General features: G+C 36.7%; 1 long non-coding RNA gene across 7 annotated transcripts in view; it reads left to right on the forward strand.

The window, feature by feature from the left end:
- The window catches only part of LOC138742888 (uncharacterized), a 30,363-nt gene extending 13,737 nt beyond the window's left edge, over positions 1-16,626 (forward strand). For 3 of the 7 annotated variants that reach the window (XR_011344496.1, XR_011344492.1, XR_011344497.1), the window contains 4 exons: positions 10,782-10,841; positions 11,692-11,839; positions 12,597-12,673; positions 16,476-16,621. This is a non-coding gene — a long non-coding RNA (uncharacterized lncRNA). Of the gene's footprint in view, positions 1-10,781; positions 10,842-11,691; positions 11,840-12,596; positions 12,682-16,475 lie in introns of all 7 variants that reach the window. The other 4 variants (XR_011344491.1, XR_011344493.1, XR_011344494.1 and 1 more) reach the window with 3 other exon arrangements.
- Positions 16,627-18,405: the final 1,779 nt, after the last annotated feature.

An 18,405-nucleotide genomic window follows, 5' to 3' on the forward strand; every position in this document is an offset into this window, starting at 1 on the left:
TAAGTACCTTTGTTAATTTGTGGAATTTTCATTATATATTAGTATTGTTTTTTTTTTCACCTAAAAGTGTAAAACTCTGTTATCTGACCTTCAAGCAACTGGCAGCTTTGTCCCTGTCATGTATTTACCTTTGTTTTGAGCGGTGTCAGGCCTCACTGATGAAGTAAGCAATGCGATGCGGGGGGGGGGGGGGGGGGGGGAGGGGGAGGGGTAATAGTGCACATGTGTTTCTCTGGCATGAGAGAGTCAGAGGAGTTTAGCTGGGTGGTGTTTGGGGAGTTGAAGAATGCAATGTTGTGTCCAGTGAATAATCAAAGAAAGATGACTTCATGGTGCGCTGATAGAAACGAGCGAGTATATTCTTTATTGTTTGTAAGCTGTGGTAAATCAGTGCTGTTACAAGTGATGACCCTGTGAGTTCACAGTACCTTCTAATTTAAAATGGAGAGTGATAAGGATAAACCCCTTACAAGAGGAGTTGGGGAGATCAAACGAAAGATTCCCCTCCTTTTTCATTAATAATGGACCAGCATGGCTCATGATCCTCAAAGCACGTTTCTCTGCCCTCAGTGTACAAGTCAGAAGATGAAGTATGGTTTACTCGTGGAGCGTCTTCCAGAGCAGATTGCCTGTGAAGTCGAGGATGTCTTAGTGAATCTGGATTGTATTCTCCCATATGACATGCTTAAGGTGGCTATTCTGTGGTGTACTCAGCCATCTAGGGAGACTCATACTGCCCAATTACTGGCTGATGACATCCTAGGCAATAGGATGTTGAGGAGGTTGCACAGGCTAGCTGGACCAGACCCTGTTGAAAATGATTTTTGAAAACAGAGGTTCCTTTAATGTTGACCTCATCATGTAGAAGAGCATCAATCAAACTAGTTATGGAACATTTTACCTGGCCTCATGTTAAACGGGGTGTTGGATTCTGGGCAAGAACCTGCTCACCATGTCAATGCTCTAAAGTCTCCAGATACACAAAATCCAAGCTGGAGGATTTGTTGTTCTGGGCTCCTATTTCCAGCATGTGCACCTAGACTTGGTAGGCCCATCATGGGATATACTCCACGTGTGAAGACCGGACTACCAGGTGGCAGGAGGCCATTCCTCTCACTGGCATCTCTGCAGAGGTGGTTGCTAGGGATTTTGTGGATCATTGGATACCATCTTTCTGCGTTCCAATCACTATTACAATGGATCGAGGGTCTCAGTTCCTATCGGCGTTGTTCCAAGCTCTCATTGATCTTCTGGGCATTACCCATATCCACAGGCCATCGACAATTGAAGACAACATTAACAGCAGGTGGTGATGCATCTACTTGGAGTGAACATTTGTCCATGGTTTTCCTTGGAGTGCGTACTGCTGTTAAGGCACATCTTGGATGCTCAGTGGCAAAGCTGGTATATGGCACTACTTTAATCTTGCCAGGTGAGTTTGTGAATCTGAGTCCAAGCACAAAGCTCTATGAACTGGCTAGTTAGTTGATTGCCTTCAGGAAAACATAAAATTACTCCAGCCTACTCCTATGCGGCAGGTGTCACCTGCAGTCTATGTGCCGAATGATTTACAACACTATACTCGTGTTTCTCTGCCATGATACTGTTCACAAACCACTTCAGCCTATTTACGATGGTGCTTTTTAGGTCTTACAATGCCACCCAAAGATTTTTGTGATCAATAGGAATGGAAAAACCAACACGGTGTCCATCGACAGGTTGAAACCGGAGTATATCAACAGTCCTCGTTCTGCATTGGAGTCGGGGTCAGTGGACCAGTCACACCCTTGCCCTTCAGATCGTGCATCATTTACACTAGCATACAAGGTCAGGCCTAACTATCAACCCTCTCGACCATTATGTAGTGGGACAGTTCTAATCAGTATGAGGGGGGCTGTTGTGGATGTATAGTTCCCTTCAATGAGAGTGGTGCCGGCCGCCACTGTTGACGTAAGCGATGCAACACACGAGGGTAATAGAGCGCATGCGTGGTTGTGTTAAGTGTTAAGAGGAGAATGAGAGTATTAAGATCACCTGTGCGGCAGTGAGCCAATGAGAACGTCAGAGGAGTTTAGCTGGGTGGTGTTTGGGGGGATTTGAAGAATGCAATGTTGTGTCTAGCGAATAATAATAATAATAATAATAAAAATCATGGTGCGCTGATAGGAACAAGTGAGTGTATTCTTTATTTGTTTGGAAGCTGTGGTGAATCAGTGCTGATACCCCATCAAGCAACCAGCAAAAGAAATTGAGGAAAATAAATAAGTAAAAAATATGGGAATTTAAAATTAGTACACCTCATCGTTATTTCATCAGTCACTCAACCCACAATCTCAGTCAACTGGAAAATACACTTATCTGGCATCTACCAATTCCTAGAGGTGCTGGATACCTGGAGTTTTACTGTAGTAATGAGGTCCTGTGTTCAAGTTGAAAAAATGAGCTTCCTAGAATGTAAAATAGAGTTTATTTTTCAATATATGTGGAGATGATTGTAACTCAGGATATTGAAATATATTTGCAGTGGTCAAGGATATTGACAGGAAAGTAGGAGAACATACTAGGCATGATAGGAACTCTAACAGTTCTTTCTAATCATATTCTTAACATTAATACAGCAAGAATAATTCCTAATGAAGTAAAAGAAGAAAATGCTGGGAAAATTCAGCAGATCTGCTGACATCCATTTCATTGATAATATCATTGGAGAACTTCCTGGTCCATTAAATAATTCAAACATTGCTTTTATTTCTGATTTTTATTCTTCATGGCATTTGCAACATATATTTTAAACCACAAATTGTTAACAGTAGTCATTCAGTCAATGAAAACTATGAAATATTCAGCAGAGGGTCGGCTATTACTTTTGACCTAAGTATGAAGCATGGAGATCTATGGTGTCATTTTACCTCAGTTGTGTACACTAAATGCTTGACTTAGTGGCATTAACTTGATATGCATCACATCTGAAATTTGTTTCTATTGAGTTCACAGCGTGCCAGGATCACTGGAAGTGGAGTATAAATGTTTTACAGTAAGTGCAAACCATTGAGGAAGGAATTATACACAGCAGAAATTCATTTATATCAGGCACATTCCTATTGCCTCCTTCTCACATTTTACATCCTTATCGACCGCCCTCCCCAACTACAAGCCTCTCACTCTCTATCCTCCTTGCTTCCAAATCTCCTTTCTTTTTTCCCCACACCCAAACTTTATCCCACGTTTGTCCCATTTCGAACCTTATTCACCTTACCCTTTCCCTCATACTCATCCCTGCTTTCTTCCCTTCTTCTCTTCCTCCCCCTTTCCTCTGACCCTGTGGTCAGTCCCCAACTCTTTCTCTTTCCCCCATATCTCTGCTGACAGCTTCTAATGTGTTCCTCACACATCCTGCCCCAATGCTCCAACAACTCTCCCTCCCTTCCTTGACTCTCCCACTGTGAGAGAGAGTTTGGAAAAAAGTTTGATGTCCTTTTAGCGCTTTTGCTTAAAAGTCAGGAAAGCTTTCCATTGGTTATTTAATGATGTCTAAATCTGTCTGAATAATTTCTCCCCCAGTGTCCAAGTCATTTCTGCTGAAACTGTGATTCAACACTCTGTGGCTTTTCTAGCACCAGGGTCATTCTATCTCTGGCTACCATTTGACAAGGACACTCCTAGGTCTTCACTTGTAACTCTTCTAATACTGCTTGTGTATCTAAGGGTTGGTTATTTTGTCCTGATGCAATTTTGTTACCTGTTGAGAAGGATGGATTTTCCTTTAACCATGAAAGCCAACATGCCTCAGGCAAGAATCTGTGAATGCGTGTGAGTTAATATAATGTGACAGAGTCTAATTCCAGTTGCCCATCTTGTGTAATAGCTGGTGTACAATGATCACTCCAGTTAAAAGGAATCATACATTGCAAAGTTCTACACCCCAATTTGAAATGTAGAACCTGGACCATCAGGCCTCTCAAAGTCAAATCTAGCAATAAAAGACCTGAGAATTGCTATGTTATTGTAGCCTGGGAGCACAGATTCTTCAACATCATCATCAATGTTGCTGCCTCCCCCCCACCCCCCCCCCCCCCCCCCCCGAGAAAGACACAATGGGCAGGAAATGGTCAGTTCAAGAACAAAGCACTGAACACACCTTCTTTAAGAGCAAAACTGGGAGGGAGGAGACCTGCCAGACCACAGGCATTGACAGAAGGACCCCAGGACTGATGTTGACCTTCTTGGAGTGAGTTTTGCTGTCAAGAATGAATGTGGGAAAGAGAGAAGGGTTCTTAAAGCTGGAAGGTGGAATAGACCAAATTGCAGAACACATCTTCTCTGTTGCATTTAATCCTGTGATCAGAGAGGAAAAAACATCCGTGGGACTAGAAGGACAAAAGAGATAATGGAGCGAATGAAGACGTTGAGTGCAGTGAGAGAATTTCTAGGTTCATGTAATTTCCTTGCTTTTTTATCACCTGTCTAAGATAGAGTTAAAGCATTCAATGTGGGAAAGGATCAGTTACTATTCCTTACTATTACTTCCTGATCAGTTACTATTGCTTTAAACAAGTTGTTTTGTCACTGGGGGATCCTATCGACATCCAAACTCCTTTTCAGAATTTTACGCATTGGAGGATTGCAAGACAGTGGAGCTGGATAAAAGATTAGCCTTGATCTTATTGAGCGGCAGGGCAGGCATCTGGAGCTTAATGGCCCAATCTTGCATCTATTTCCTCTTAGTCATGACAAGCTACAAATTGCATATCCTCTATATATAAAGGAGCAATTTATAATGAGAACAATGTAGACACAATGACACTTGAGCTAAAGCCTTAACTGAATTGAGTTGAAGTGTATTTTTTATTCATGGATGTGACACGGATCTGAAGTTATATTCATTGCACAAAGGCAGGGGAATTGTAGCAGCTCAGTTGCTATGGCTATAAGGACTGTCACATCATGCTTTTATGCTGCAATAGGGAGCAGAATGCTGATGGTTGCACAATGGCAAGTGTTCCAATCTACTCAAGGTTCTCTCTGAAATGTTCTGGACTGTACGTTTTCATCATCCGCTGATAGCAGTCAGGTTAAAGGCAACTGCAAGCAAATTGTATTAGTTTACAGACCTTTGTCATGCTGCTTTTATCCTCCCAGTTCCATTCTGAAGTCTCACATTAAATATTACATGCTGATCAAATAACCCATTACATCTTTTGTACCAATGTATGCTATGGGTTGGGACTGAGGTGAAGCATATTGCAGAATTAGATGATTATAATATTGATGCCAATGAGTGGCCACTATGACTGAAATTATTATTTTGTGCCAAGAGTCAATCCATTGTAGTTTCCTTTCTCTTGAATTCATTTAATTTAATATGAGAAAACAATAGAAATTATCATTAAAATGCAAAGAGTTTGGAAGAGTTTTTGATAAGGTTAAAAGTTATTCTAAATGATTAAGTGAACAATATCTATGTAAATAACAATTCATTGAATAGGCTCAACTTAGATGGTTTCTTTGAGATCTAATCTGGAGCCTTGTAAGCAGAGGTTATTTTTTTATCTTTAAAAAAAGGAAGCCAGTCATGTCTTAGCTGGATTTCGTCTTTATCATTGATATCTTACATTGAACGATGTAATTCAGGATAAAACTGATAACGAACACCATAATTTGTCCGCAAGGGAATTAGCTACTGTTACGTGGTATTTAGATCTTCCAAGCAAGATAAGAATCAAAAATTTATTGGCTACTAAAATTTACCATACTAACACCGACTTCCTTTGTTCAGCTCACACCTTGTTTAAGGAAAAAATATCTGGTTAAAATCTTGTCTTGACAATCTAGTTCAATGTTTTCTGCTCTCCATAAAATAGCGAATTTAGTTTTGCTTTTTTATTATTGCGCGTAAAGTGCACCATTTAGGACCTCATACTGCATAAGCCTGATCTCCCTTTGATTCTTGAATTAGTCATTAAAAAGGATCTTTTATTTCATGGAGGTTTTGACCATTAAAGCCTGTTTGCGTGATTTAGTGGTTTCCAATATGTATGAAACTAAACCACAGCTAAGGGAAGAGAATATTAAGAGAAAATAAATCTAATTGATACCAAACTTATACTTTAGTCCTTTGAACATGAATAATTTAAAGGATTTTCCCATGATATGTGAGTGGTGTTTAATACCATAAGCAAATATTTACACAGATCAAATGATTTTTATGTTGAAGGCTTTACAATATGCTGTTCTTTAAAGTTACTTTAGTGGTTACTTCATAAATAATCTCCTCAGTATTATAAAATAAAAATTACAGGTACAACACATTTATTTTTGTGTGTTTCTCTCCAACTATTTCTCATCAGCCTTCTGCTTGTAATGCTATGACTCGCCAAGGTATGGGGCTCAGACATTGACAAGACTCCAACACAAACAGTCTTGACCAAAAGCTCACTGAGATTTACAAGCTGTTCCTATTAATAATTTCTTCATGAAGTAATGAAAGCAATACAAGATCATTTTGTGAGTTTTTCCTTATGTTACTGTCATGTTATGTCACAGAGCAAGATTGTGCTCGTAGAGGCAAATATGTCAAGGACATATTTATCACTGCTTGGAACTCAAACTGATTTAGAATCATGATGTGCATAAGTATAGGGAAGAAAAAATGAGGGAATGTTGAACAAGGCCATGCTTCAACCAGGCCTCAATCACGCTGGTGTCCAAGAAGAATGTAGTAACCTGCCTAAATGACTACTGGCCAGTGGCACTCATATCCATAGTGATGAAGTGTTTGAGAGGCTGTTGAAGCATATCAGCTCCTCTCTGAGCAATGACATGGATCCATTCCAATTTACCTACCCCAGCAATTGGTCTATGGCAGGCACCATCTCACTAGCTCTACATAAAATCCTGGAACACCTGGACGGCAAAGACACACACATCAAGATGCTCTTTTTCAACACCATCATCCCCTCAAGTCTAATCAGCAAACTTCAATACCTGGGCCTCAGTACCCCACTGTGTAATTGGATCCCAGATTTCCTCACCTCCAGACTCCAGTCAGAGCAGATGGGAAAGCACGTCATTCCTCAATCTCCCATCAGCTCTGGAACACCATAGGACTGCGTACTTAGTTAGCCACCTGCTTTACTCGCTTTACACCTATGACTTGGGCTGTAGAAAAATGGACAATGAGTCAGCATACAGGGAGGAGACTGAAAACTTGGCTGAATGGTGTACTAACAACAACCCAAGGAGCAGATTGTAGATCTTTAGGAAAGGAAAACCAGAGGTGTATGATCCAGTAATCATTGGGGCTTCTGAAGAGGAGAAGGTGAGGAAATTTAAATTCCTGGGAGTCACTTTATCTCCAAGGATCTTTCATGGACCTTACATAGTAATGTCATTGGATGAAAGCATGTCATCACCTCTACTGCCTCAGGAGTTTGCGGAGATTTGGCATGACACCAGGAACCCTGGCAAACCTCTATGGATGTATAGTGGAAAGCGTGTTGACCGGCTGCATCACAGTTTGGTATGGGGGCATCAATACCCCTGAGTGAAAAGCCCTGAGTATATTGCATACAAAACTCTCCCACCATCGAAAAAATCTACATGGAACACAGCCATCAGAGAGCAGCAACAATCATCAAAGATATACACCACCCGGAACATGCTCTTGCCACTGCCATCAGGAAAGAGTATAGGTGCCACAAACACCACCAGGTTCAGGAACAGTTGCAACCCTCCACCATCAGACTCCTAAACAACAGACTCAATCTGAGACTCTTTTAAAGACTCTTACTTTGCATGTTTATATAAAATAAAATATTTTATTTTCTGTATTGCACATCAGTTTGTTTACATTTCTTACTCTTTTATATAAGTATCTCTTTAGTACAGTTTACAGTTAATGATATATAGAAATTCTGCCTGAATATTGGAAAAAAAAACCCAAATGACACTGAGGCATCTTTGAAATTATACTTTAGTCTGGGATTTTTGTATATAATCTCTTCACTTTCTTGTGACTCCTAAGTGAGAGTATTAATAACACACTGCTGATAACGATGTGCTTTTTATTTTGGATTCCACATTATTCATGATGGCAAGTCAGAACATTTTATAATATCTATCTCTGAACCATGCCTCCTGCAACTGTGACTTGCACTTCCAAATTTAGCTTCACAGAATTCACTTTGATACTAATCCAAAAATTAGATTTTCTATTTGTGTATGGAAGGACAAGATCCCTTCTGCAGTACCCATAATGATATCTGCAAGAGGAAAGGATGTACAAATCAAAGGCAGGACTTAGTGAAACTAGATGCAGCACCTTCGATGTGACGTCAAAGTGGTTTTTAGCCAATTAACCATTTTGTTGGATAGTTACAGTTGTACAATAAGGAACAATAAATGTGGACTCAACATATTCTCTCAAACAGCCATGTATTAATGGCATGCAAGATCAGCCTTACTTGAGATGCTGACTGAGCGATAGATATTGACAGGACACTTGGAGAACCCCTCTTTGTTTTTTAAGAATGATGCCATACAAAATTTTACATCCACCTGTAGGGTCAGACAGAACCACAGTTTAATGCGGAGTCGTAGTCACAGAGTATGGAAACAAGCTCTTTGTCCTCCAGAGACCATCCTGATCATCAAGCACTTATTCCCATCAGCTCTCTCCAGATTCTATCCACTATACATGAGTGGCCAATTAACCTACCAACCTGTATATGGGAGGAAACTGGAGCACCCAGAAGTAACTCACACCTCATATTAAAGAGACATTCTCTGATAGTGTTGAACTCTAGTGCACTTGAGTGTCAGTCTAGACTATTGTGTTCAAATATCTCGGCTGGTTAGATTGTTGCCAAATGGATGTATCAAAAGATTGATGGTGGTGTGAAAATTAAGGAAATATTTTGAGCTAGATCCTGTTGAGTTACTTTGGAGCTTCTGTTGGCTGGTGGCCAGTTGTTTGAAAGACTAAGAGTTTTGTGAATGTGCTTGCAGTGTGTAAGCTCCAGACTTACTAGATGGCAGACAGCACCACATGGAATCAGAGATAGGGTACAATTTTATCATGTTTCTCTAACATTATGCTGGGGATTCCCCCTGTCCGATCCTGGCCCAGGTCACTGGGTCTGAGACCATTTTGACCATGGAGGATGCTACATCTCTGGATCAGGAAGAATAGTTGCATTTTAATTATTTTGCTTTGGTTTGATTTTTTAAAATGATTTCTAAGTATGTTAATGTGTTTTTAATTAATGTTATATTTCAATTTGCAAATGTCAGAGACATTAAAATTATTAAATTGATTTTCAGAATTCCCATTTGTTAAAGGCCCATTCTCACTTTACTGGATATGAACGTTGTCAGGATTTTTAAAATCTTAATTTTAATTTTAATGATACAGATCAAGAGAAGGCCCTTCTGGCCCATGAAATCTGTGCTGCCCAATTACACCTAATTAACCAACCATCCCTGTACACCTTGGATCTGGAATGGTGCTCCATATTACGCGTTGGCTGTGAGACAGACCCTGCATGACATGAGGCATCTGGGGATCCTGCATAGTTCCAGCCCTATCTGTACTTTTGCTCTATCTCCCTCAACCATTCTATGTTGAGCATTGGAGATCGAGTGGAACTTAAAAATAATTTTGGTGAAACTGTATCCAAGCTATCATGTATAAGCTTTCAATAATTTTTACACCAGTTGCCTGTGCATCCTGTTCTTGAGAATCAGTACACAGTTCATTAAAACCTGTTGTAAATTTTGATAAACAGGTGCAACACAAAAGTGCTGGAGAAAATAAGCAGGTCACATAATATCCATTGAAAGTAAAATCAATGTTTCGTGCCTCAGTCATTCGCTGTGAATGTTGAAAATCAGGTAGATGGCTGAATTTTGTAAATTTTGAATCTGATTTTAATAATTGCCACAGGCAGACATTTCTAGGATTATTTCAGGGGCTAAAGGGAGCAGTATGATTCAGTAGGTAACTGACATCCACAGCCCTTTGTCTCAGCCACGAGACGCACCTCAAACAAATCATCCGCATGCAGATGACATCCTGCCATCCCTGATCGACTCACCCCATTCACCCAATTGTGCACCTGTCTTTTGCTCTGTGATGTTGAGCCTGACCACCCCAACCTTCCAAACTCAATACAGGTCAAGTATCCCTTATCCGAAATACATAGGAACAGAAGTGTTTCAGATTTTGGATTTTTTAAAAATTTTGGAATAATGTATTTAATAACATGAATAATGTTTTGTACAAAACATGATCTCTGCTTACAAAACAAGATCAATGCAGCACCAAATGCTAGAAATTCTGCTGGATGACATAAAACATAGTGAGTAATTCACGTAGGACTAGGAGTGACGATGGTTGGTAACAAACTGGTGCCCACTTATGGCATCAAGTCAGCGCTCAAAAATGTTCGGATTTTGGTGAATTTCGGATTTTGGAACTTGACCTCTACCATTGTAGAATCTTTTGGCTTTTTAATAATGCTGCGTACTGAGAGAAGGAATTCTAGCAACCTAATGAAGGCAGCAAACTCTTAAATAATACTAGTATTATTAAATGTGTCAAAAGTCATAGCATAAAATGAGCTATTATTTCTTACATTTAGGATGCTGTATATTGCAGTAGGTACTTTTGACTGTGTTGGAGTCTGTGCTGCAACCATGGATTGGAATGAGTTTAAAACTTTAAATAACAAAGGGAAGCTGGACTTGAGGTGATAACACTGGGATGACTTTTTTTTCAACAGGTTTGCTTCCAGAAAAAAAACGTGGGGATTATGAAAGACAACTTCAAGCTGAACACAATGGTAATTTCAGATTTGCTGTATCACATAGGAAGTTGGAGAAACATTAAACTAACTTCTATTGAATTTATCATGTTTAATTGCATGTGCATGTTGATACATTGCATTAGTTCAACTGACCTAAATATGTTTTGCCACTGATATTCATTTGTACTCTGCATCTGATGCCTCTCTGTTCAATGTCCAACAATAGTTGGCCATTATTGATGGATTCCAGTTGCTCTGATACCGCTTTTCCATAGTCACAATGTCCTGGTGAAACCTTTCATCATTTTCATCACTAACTGCACCAAGATCAGCAAGGAAGACGTTCAAGTGTGAATGTAGAAAATTAATTTTCAATGACACGCTGCACTTCATGGTTTTGAAGTTTTGAAGTAGATTTAAAATATGACAGGAAATCACAAAAATAGTTTTTATCTAAAAAATGGTACATGATATGGACATTTTAAGGTGATTTTAGTGATCAGTAACCTAAAATCCAATAAAATACACCCAAAAGTGTCCAGGAAGCAAAATCTTCGTTGTCCAGTGTAAGAACAAAGGCAGTTTTTGAGGAAGAGACTTTAATGGCAGTATTTATCCGAGTTACTTACTTTCCCTTTGTGAAAGGTTTGAGATATGACAGTGGTTTTCTCAAGCCTTCACTCTTTAATCTGTTTAAAAACCATTAAGGTAAGGACCTGAAAACCTGAGACGGAAGAAATGTTGCAGAGGTGGGTGAAATTTTCCCTTGACAGAAGTAGTTACTGGACTTTAAAAATGACTTTTGCAATAATTTTCTGTTTCTATCTGTTTTTTGATAACTAATTTAGATATACCTTGTCTTTCTACAAAATTATATAATCTGCAGAGACAAACATTGTTTTCATGATATCTACAAGACAACCAATGAAGATTAGAAATAATTGCAGCCTAACATATTCCTTTGGAGGAATGAGGAATCTGCATTGAAAATATGAGCCTCCATTTATTCTGAGCCAATGTTGTTATCATTTGAGGTAAATGTGTTCCAATACCTTAAAATTCATGTCAACAATGTGGGAGATCTCTGAGCAAGGCCTCTTCCAAATCAAAGACTGTGTCCTATGTTAATTAAATTCCCGCATTATCAAGACAGAAGGTTTTAAGTCTTGCTGTGAGAGGGGCAAGGTAACTGCAAAGCCCATTACAATGGGAAGGAGATAGAATTTTATTCAATCCTGATCTGAGTGAAGAATTCAATTCAGTTAAGAAAGTTATTTTTGATAAAGGTTATAAATTCATTCATTGATACCCTGAAACTTTGAAGATTTTTATTCCTGGTGATCAAAATAGATTATATACTAACTTTGCCCATGCGGAAAAATTTGCTCAGACTCTCCCCTAAAGTTGCAACTCCAAGAAGAAACTGTATTTTTCTTGGGATGAATTATTTCTTTTTTTTCTAAGATGGAAGAAATAATTATTCTTTTTTTCTTTTCTTTCTTCTTTTTTGATTTTTGTGAAGCTATTTTAAATGTGGTTAATTAACTAATTAAATTTTATGTATTAAGTGTACCAAAGGAGTTGGGAGAAGTGGGGAGTGCTGATCATTGTGGGATTATGTGTGTTTTTCTGACTTTGGTAACTACCCTTAAAATGGAAGGAGGTAGCATTGCATTTTTTAAACAAAACTTACTGGAAAGGTTTTTATTTATATCAATATAGTTATAAAAATTGAAGTATATATTCTTTGTAGTTTTACTTGTTCTTTTTTCTTTATCTGGGTTGCTGGAGGAGATGCATACTGGAGCATGAAATGTTATTTATTGGAATTAGAAGAGGATTGAATATGTTTTATTGAGATGAGCAAGGTAATGAGGTTTGTACATTTTAATGTTAATGCATTAAACAGACTAATAAAAAGACAGTCTTAACACATATTAAGAAAATGGGAGTTGATGTGGCCTTCAAGAAACACATTTAATTGAAAAATAACATTTGACATCAAAGAGGCATTGGGGTGGACATGCAGAATTCAATAGAAGTTAGTTTAATGTTTCTCCAACTTCCTATGTGATACAGCAAATCTGAAATTACCTTTGTGTTCATCTTGAAGTTGTCTACCATAATCCCCACTTTTTTTTCTGGAAGCCAACCTGTTGAAAAAAAATGTAATCCAGTGTAATAACCTCAAGTCCAGCTTCCCTTTGTTGTTTAAAGTTTTAAACTCATTCCAATCCATGGTTGCAGCACAGACTAAGGTCCAATGTACTTATTGCAAAGTACAGCATCTTAAGTGGTAGAACTTATGTCTCATTTTAATAAAAAGGAAACTTCCAATTAAAATTCAAAATGTTGTGATAGATCCAGCAGTGAGCTATGTAATGATAAACTGTGAAATATTTTCTGAAATGTGGACTTTTAAAATCTGTATACTCCAAATACTGATGAGAAGTTTATACCAGGAACATTTCTTAATCTAGCAGAGGCACATGAGAATATTTTAATTGGAGGAGACTTCAATTTTTGTTTAGAGTCATTATTACATAAAACTACTTGAGTAATGACAAGAACAAAAGCAGCTAGATTTGAATTTGAATAGCTATATGGAGGAGGATTCATCCTAGTGATAAAAATTATTCATTTTATTCGAGTAGGTATGACTCTTATTCTAGAATTGATTTATTTTTAATTTCAGCACAAATGCAAGATAAGATTTTTGAAGCTGATTATAAAGCGAGGATTTTATCTGATCATAACGGTGGGAATGCCTGAAAAAGAAAAGACGATTTATAGATGGAGATTGAATTCTTTATTACCAAAAAGAAAATATTTTTGAGAGTTTGTTTGAATACAAATTTGAAATTGATAAATGATAAGTTTGTTATATAGAATGCTTTAAAAGCATATTTAAGAGGCCAAATTATGTCTTCTAAAATTTATAAAAAAGATATATGAGATTGATTAATTAGAAAGAGATATACCAGTTTTGGAAAAGGATCTACGTAAACGGAGTTCTGAAGATAAACATAGACAATTCATTAACATAAAACTTCAGTATAATACATTGCAAACTTATGAAACTGAGAAAGCAATGAAAAGAACAAAACAAAGATATTATGAATTAGGTGAAAGATCACATAAGTATTAGCTTAGCAATGAAAGGCAGAACAGACCTCAAGAATAATTAATGCAATTATAAAGGATAATAATGTAATTACCTACAGGCCCCAAGAAATAAGTGAATTATTTTAAAAAGTTATTTGAAATTATATTGTTTGGTATCTTTAAAAGATGAAAATAAAATAGATAGTTATTTATCACAGATAATGTGGCCTAGTTTAAATTTGGAAGAGCAGACTGAGTTGAATGTTCCTTTTACAGAGGTAGACATGAGGGAAGCTATTGGTTCATTACAGAGTAATAAATCTGTAGGACAAGATGGATTTGCAATTGAATTCTATAAAGTTATTAATTCCAATATCTATGCAAGTATTAGATCAGGCTATGGAGACTTATACTCCCCCAGAATCATTTTTGATGGCAATAATTGCAGTGATTCCTAAAAAAGATAGAGATCCTTTAAAACCCTAATCTTATAGACCTATTTCATTATTAAATATGGATTATAAAATTGTTGTGAAAATTTTGGCAAATAGATTGATTAAATTCCTGCCTAAATGAATAAATATGGATCAAACAGGTTTTGTAAAAAAGAAAGTCATTGGAAAATGTAGCTAGATTACTTAGTATAATTCATTCAGCCCAATAAGGAGCTGATTTGAGCATTGCAGTGGCCTTAGATGCAGAAAAAACATTTGATAGTTTGAAATGGGATTTTTTGTGTAAGGTGTTGGAAAAATTTCGATTTGGAGCAAATTTTGTAAATTGGATTAAAGCATTATACAATAAAAATCCTAAAGCTAAAGTAGTGACTAATGGACCAATATCTACACAGTTTTAATTAGCCAGATCAAGTAGACAAGAATCCCCTCTCTCCCCAGTTTAGTTTATTTTAGCAATAGAACTTCTTGCCCAAGCAATTCAAAGTGATTTAGAAATTAAAGGTTTTAGGGTACGTCAAGAAGAACATAAGATTAGTTTATTTGCAGATTATGTTTTAATATATTTGACTGAACCTGAAACATCTTTATGAAAATTATATGTTCAACTGGAGGAATATGGGAAAGTTTCAGGTTGTAAAATAAATTGGGATAAAAGTAAAATTATGCCATTAACGGAAAGTGATTACACTCAATGTCAAATGGATACTCAGTTTAAATGGCCAAAAGAAGGAATTAATTATTTAGGTACCTGCATAGATAATAATTAAAAAAATCTATATAAATGGAATTATTCACTATTACTTAAAAAGATTGAGGAAGATTTTAAAAAATGAATGAATTTACCTATAACTTCGGTGGCAAGGGTTAATTGTATTAAGATGAATATATTTCTAAGAATACAATATATTTTCTAAACATTACCTATTTTAATACTTCAAACATTTTTCAAGAATTTAATATGTATGCAAGGAAATTCCTCTGGTAAGGTAAAATGGCAAGAGTTTCTTTAGAGAAGTTAACATGGCAATATGAATTGGGAGGCCTACAACTTCATAATTTAAAAAATTATTACTGAGCGGCTAGAAGTATTTATATATGAGTGTAAATTGAGATTAATGGTTGCTGATAAAGATACACCATTATTGAAACTTTTGATTAATACATGGAATAAAATAAATGATGAAATTGGTGTAAGACGAGGTATATCACCTAAAATATCTTTGATTCAAAATCCTCATATCTTTTTCAAAGTATAATTAATTTTTGGATAGTTGGTTTTGTAAGGGGATTATACATGTTCAAGATTGTTATGAAAGGGGCAAATTAATGTCATTTGAGCAATTGATTAATAAATATGGTATAATTCATAACATACTTTTTTTGTTATTTTCAACTAAGAGCATATTTGAGGGATAGATTAGGATCATCCATGTTGCCTAGTTATACAGAAGTAGAATTTCTTATTAGAAGAGGAATTGTTAAAAAGTTTATTTCTATGATATATTGCTTATAACAAGTAGGAACCTTTAAACGAGGTGTTTATAATCTAGACAAAGATGGGAATTAGATCTGAATATTGTAATTGATGAGCAAATAAGGGCAGATTTGTGTAGGGATTCTATGACCAATACTATCAATGTAAGATATAGATACGTTCAGTATAAGTTGTACAACAGTTATAGCTTACACCACAGAAATTGAATAGAATAAAATCAGATCTATCAGATTAATGTTTTCAGTGTGGTGAGGATATTGGAAATCTCTTACGAATTTTTTTGGAACAAGTTACAGGAGTTGTTTTTCCACAAAATCTGGATTTATTTTTATTAGGAAATATTGAAGGACAAGGTCTAAATTAAAACTATCAATATGTCAATTGAAATTTGTTAAAGTAGCGTTAGCAATGGCGAGTAAATATATTACAATTACTTGGAAATCAGACATATTTTAGGTATGCCAAGATGGCATGCAGAAATTCAAAGTTGTATTCTTTTGGAAAAATATTACATATAGTCTGAGAAATAAATACTGTGTTTTTGTAAATGTTGTGCATGTATACCCAAACTTTAGGCTTAAATTTGTAATTATGTCCTTTCTGTCCCTCTAGATCTGCAAGATTTTGTTAGACGACATCTCTCTGTGCAATCCTAAAAATTTTTCTTTCTCTTTTTCTAAATATAGCTATTTATATCTTTTTTATTGATGATGATTATTTTGAGGGAGGGGTCTAGGGAGAGAGGGGTTTTGGGAGGGGGTGAATACCATTATGTATGCAACTTGTGATTTATTTCTTTTGCAATTTGTATTACTATATTAATTTAGATTAATGGAGCAAATTTTAAATAAAATATGAAAAAATGTGGGGTGGCACTGTTGGCAGAGCAGATAATGCAACAATATTACAGTGCTAGCAACCCGGATTTGAATGTAAGGAGTTTGTATGTTCCCCCCGTGTCTGTGTGGGTTTCCTCTGGGTGCTCTGGTTTCCTCCCACTGTTCAAAACATTTGGAGGGTTGTAGTTAATTGGGCAGCACAGGCTCGTGGGCAGAATGGCCTGTTACTATGCTGTACATATGTCTAAATTTAAAATGTCTTAAGACTATCTTTGCTGTGTGTTTTTGGACATTAGACATAATGCATTGTGCTAATTCTTTGAACGTGTTAATCAATAAACTCTCATAGTCCTGACAATTTCTTTATTTATGTATCATACATCAGTTTAACTTGCATGAATTGAAAATATGCATTATTCTGTTATCTCCTGGGACTACCGCTTCATCATTTTACATTCTTTTTAAGAAAAATTAGTTTTTCAGTTAACCTAAGCATTTTATGAAAATCAAGTGAAATTACAGCAAACAATTGTCATTTGCAAACTGATCAAATTGGCAAATCCTATATTTTTCAAATTGGAAATGAAAATGTTACAACATTTTCCCCAATGTTGTTGCTTAATTTTGAGAATTTACTTGTCACATGGAGAACTTATCAAAATGATTGGCTATTGTATTACTTCCATCATGTCTAATTGCCTGTCATAGAAGTGGGTTGGACACCCCATGTCTATCCAATTACTTGAGGTTGTTAGCTGATTGAAACTCAGAACTAGAAACAAAAAGAAAATCACCATGTTTCCTGTAGTTATCTTGAAATTACACAGGATTTATGTGTACAGCGACACAGTGGGTCTGTGTTTTATGCATCAATATCATACAAGTTATGTGTTCAAGAAAATGCTCCACTACATATCCTGTAAAACATTTTTAATCATTCAAGAGATGTGGTCTTCGCAGTGAACTGGTTCTTAATTGCCTTTATCTAATCAACCTTGAGAAGGTGTTGGAAATCTGTCCACTGTTCCACTGTTGCCCTTAGGTGTGGGTGTAGCCACTGAACCACTGTAGTCTGTGAAGTGAGGGTATACCCACACAATCACTGTAGCCCTCTGAGGAAAGGGTATACCCACAATGCTGTTAGGGAAGAAGTTCTTGGATTTTGACTGAGCCACTGTGAAGGAACAATGATATATTTTCAAGGCAGTTGGGTGTGTGGCTTCAATGTTAACATCCAAATGGTAGTATTCCCATGTTTTTGCTTCTCTTGCCCTTCTAGCTGGTATAAATCATGGATTCAGAATGTGCTGTCTAAGAAGTCTTAGGTGATATTCCACTGTGCAACACTATTTTAGACTATGTTTCCACATGATTTATAGTTTCGACTGGTTTATGCCTTATATGTACAAATAGAGCTTGTTTCAACCTGTAAACAACTGTGAATGCACAAAGGGAGAACAAGGACTGTTGAAACTTGCACAATCGTATCAAAGATTGTCATGAGATAAGGAAAAACTGTCATCAGTGATTACCTGAGACAATGGGCAAGTCAGATTTAGTAAACACATGAATGCACACATTAGATAGAGGCATCTCATGTTCTTCTGATATGCCAAAAAAGAAACAAAGCTTAACTTTATTAAGCAGCCAAGTCAGAATATCTGTCTGATAAGGGAAGATGAATCTGGGAAGGTGCAAACCAT

The sequence above is a fragment of the Narcine bancroftii genome, chromosome 9, assembly GCF_036971445.1.
Source record: "Narcine bancroftii isolate sNarBan1 chromosome 9, sNarBan1.hap1, whole genome shotgun sequence".
In the NCBI taxonomy this organism is placed as follows: domain Eukaryota; kingdom Metazoa; phylum Chordata; class Chondrichthyes; order Torpediniformes; family Narcinidae; genus Narcine; species Narcine bancroftii.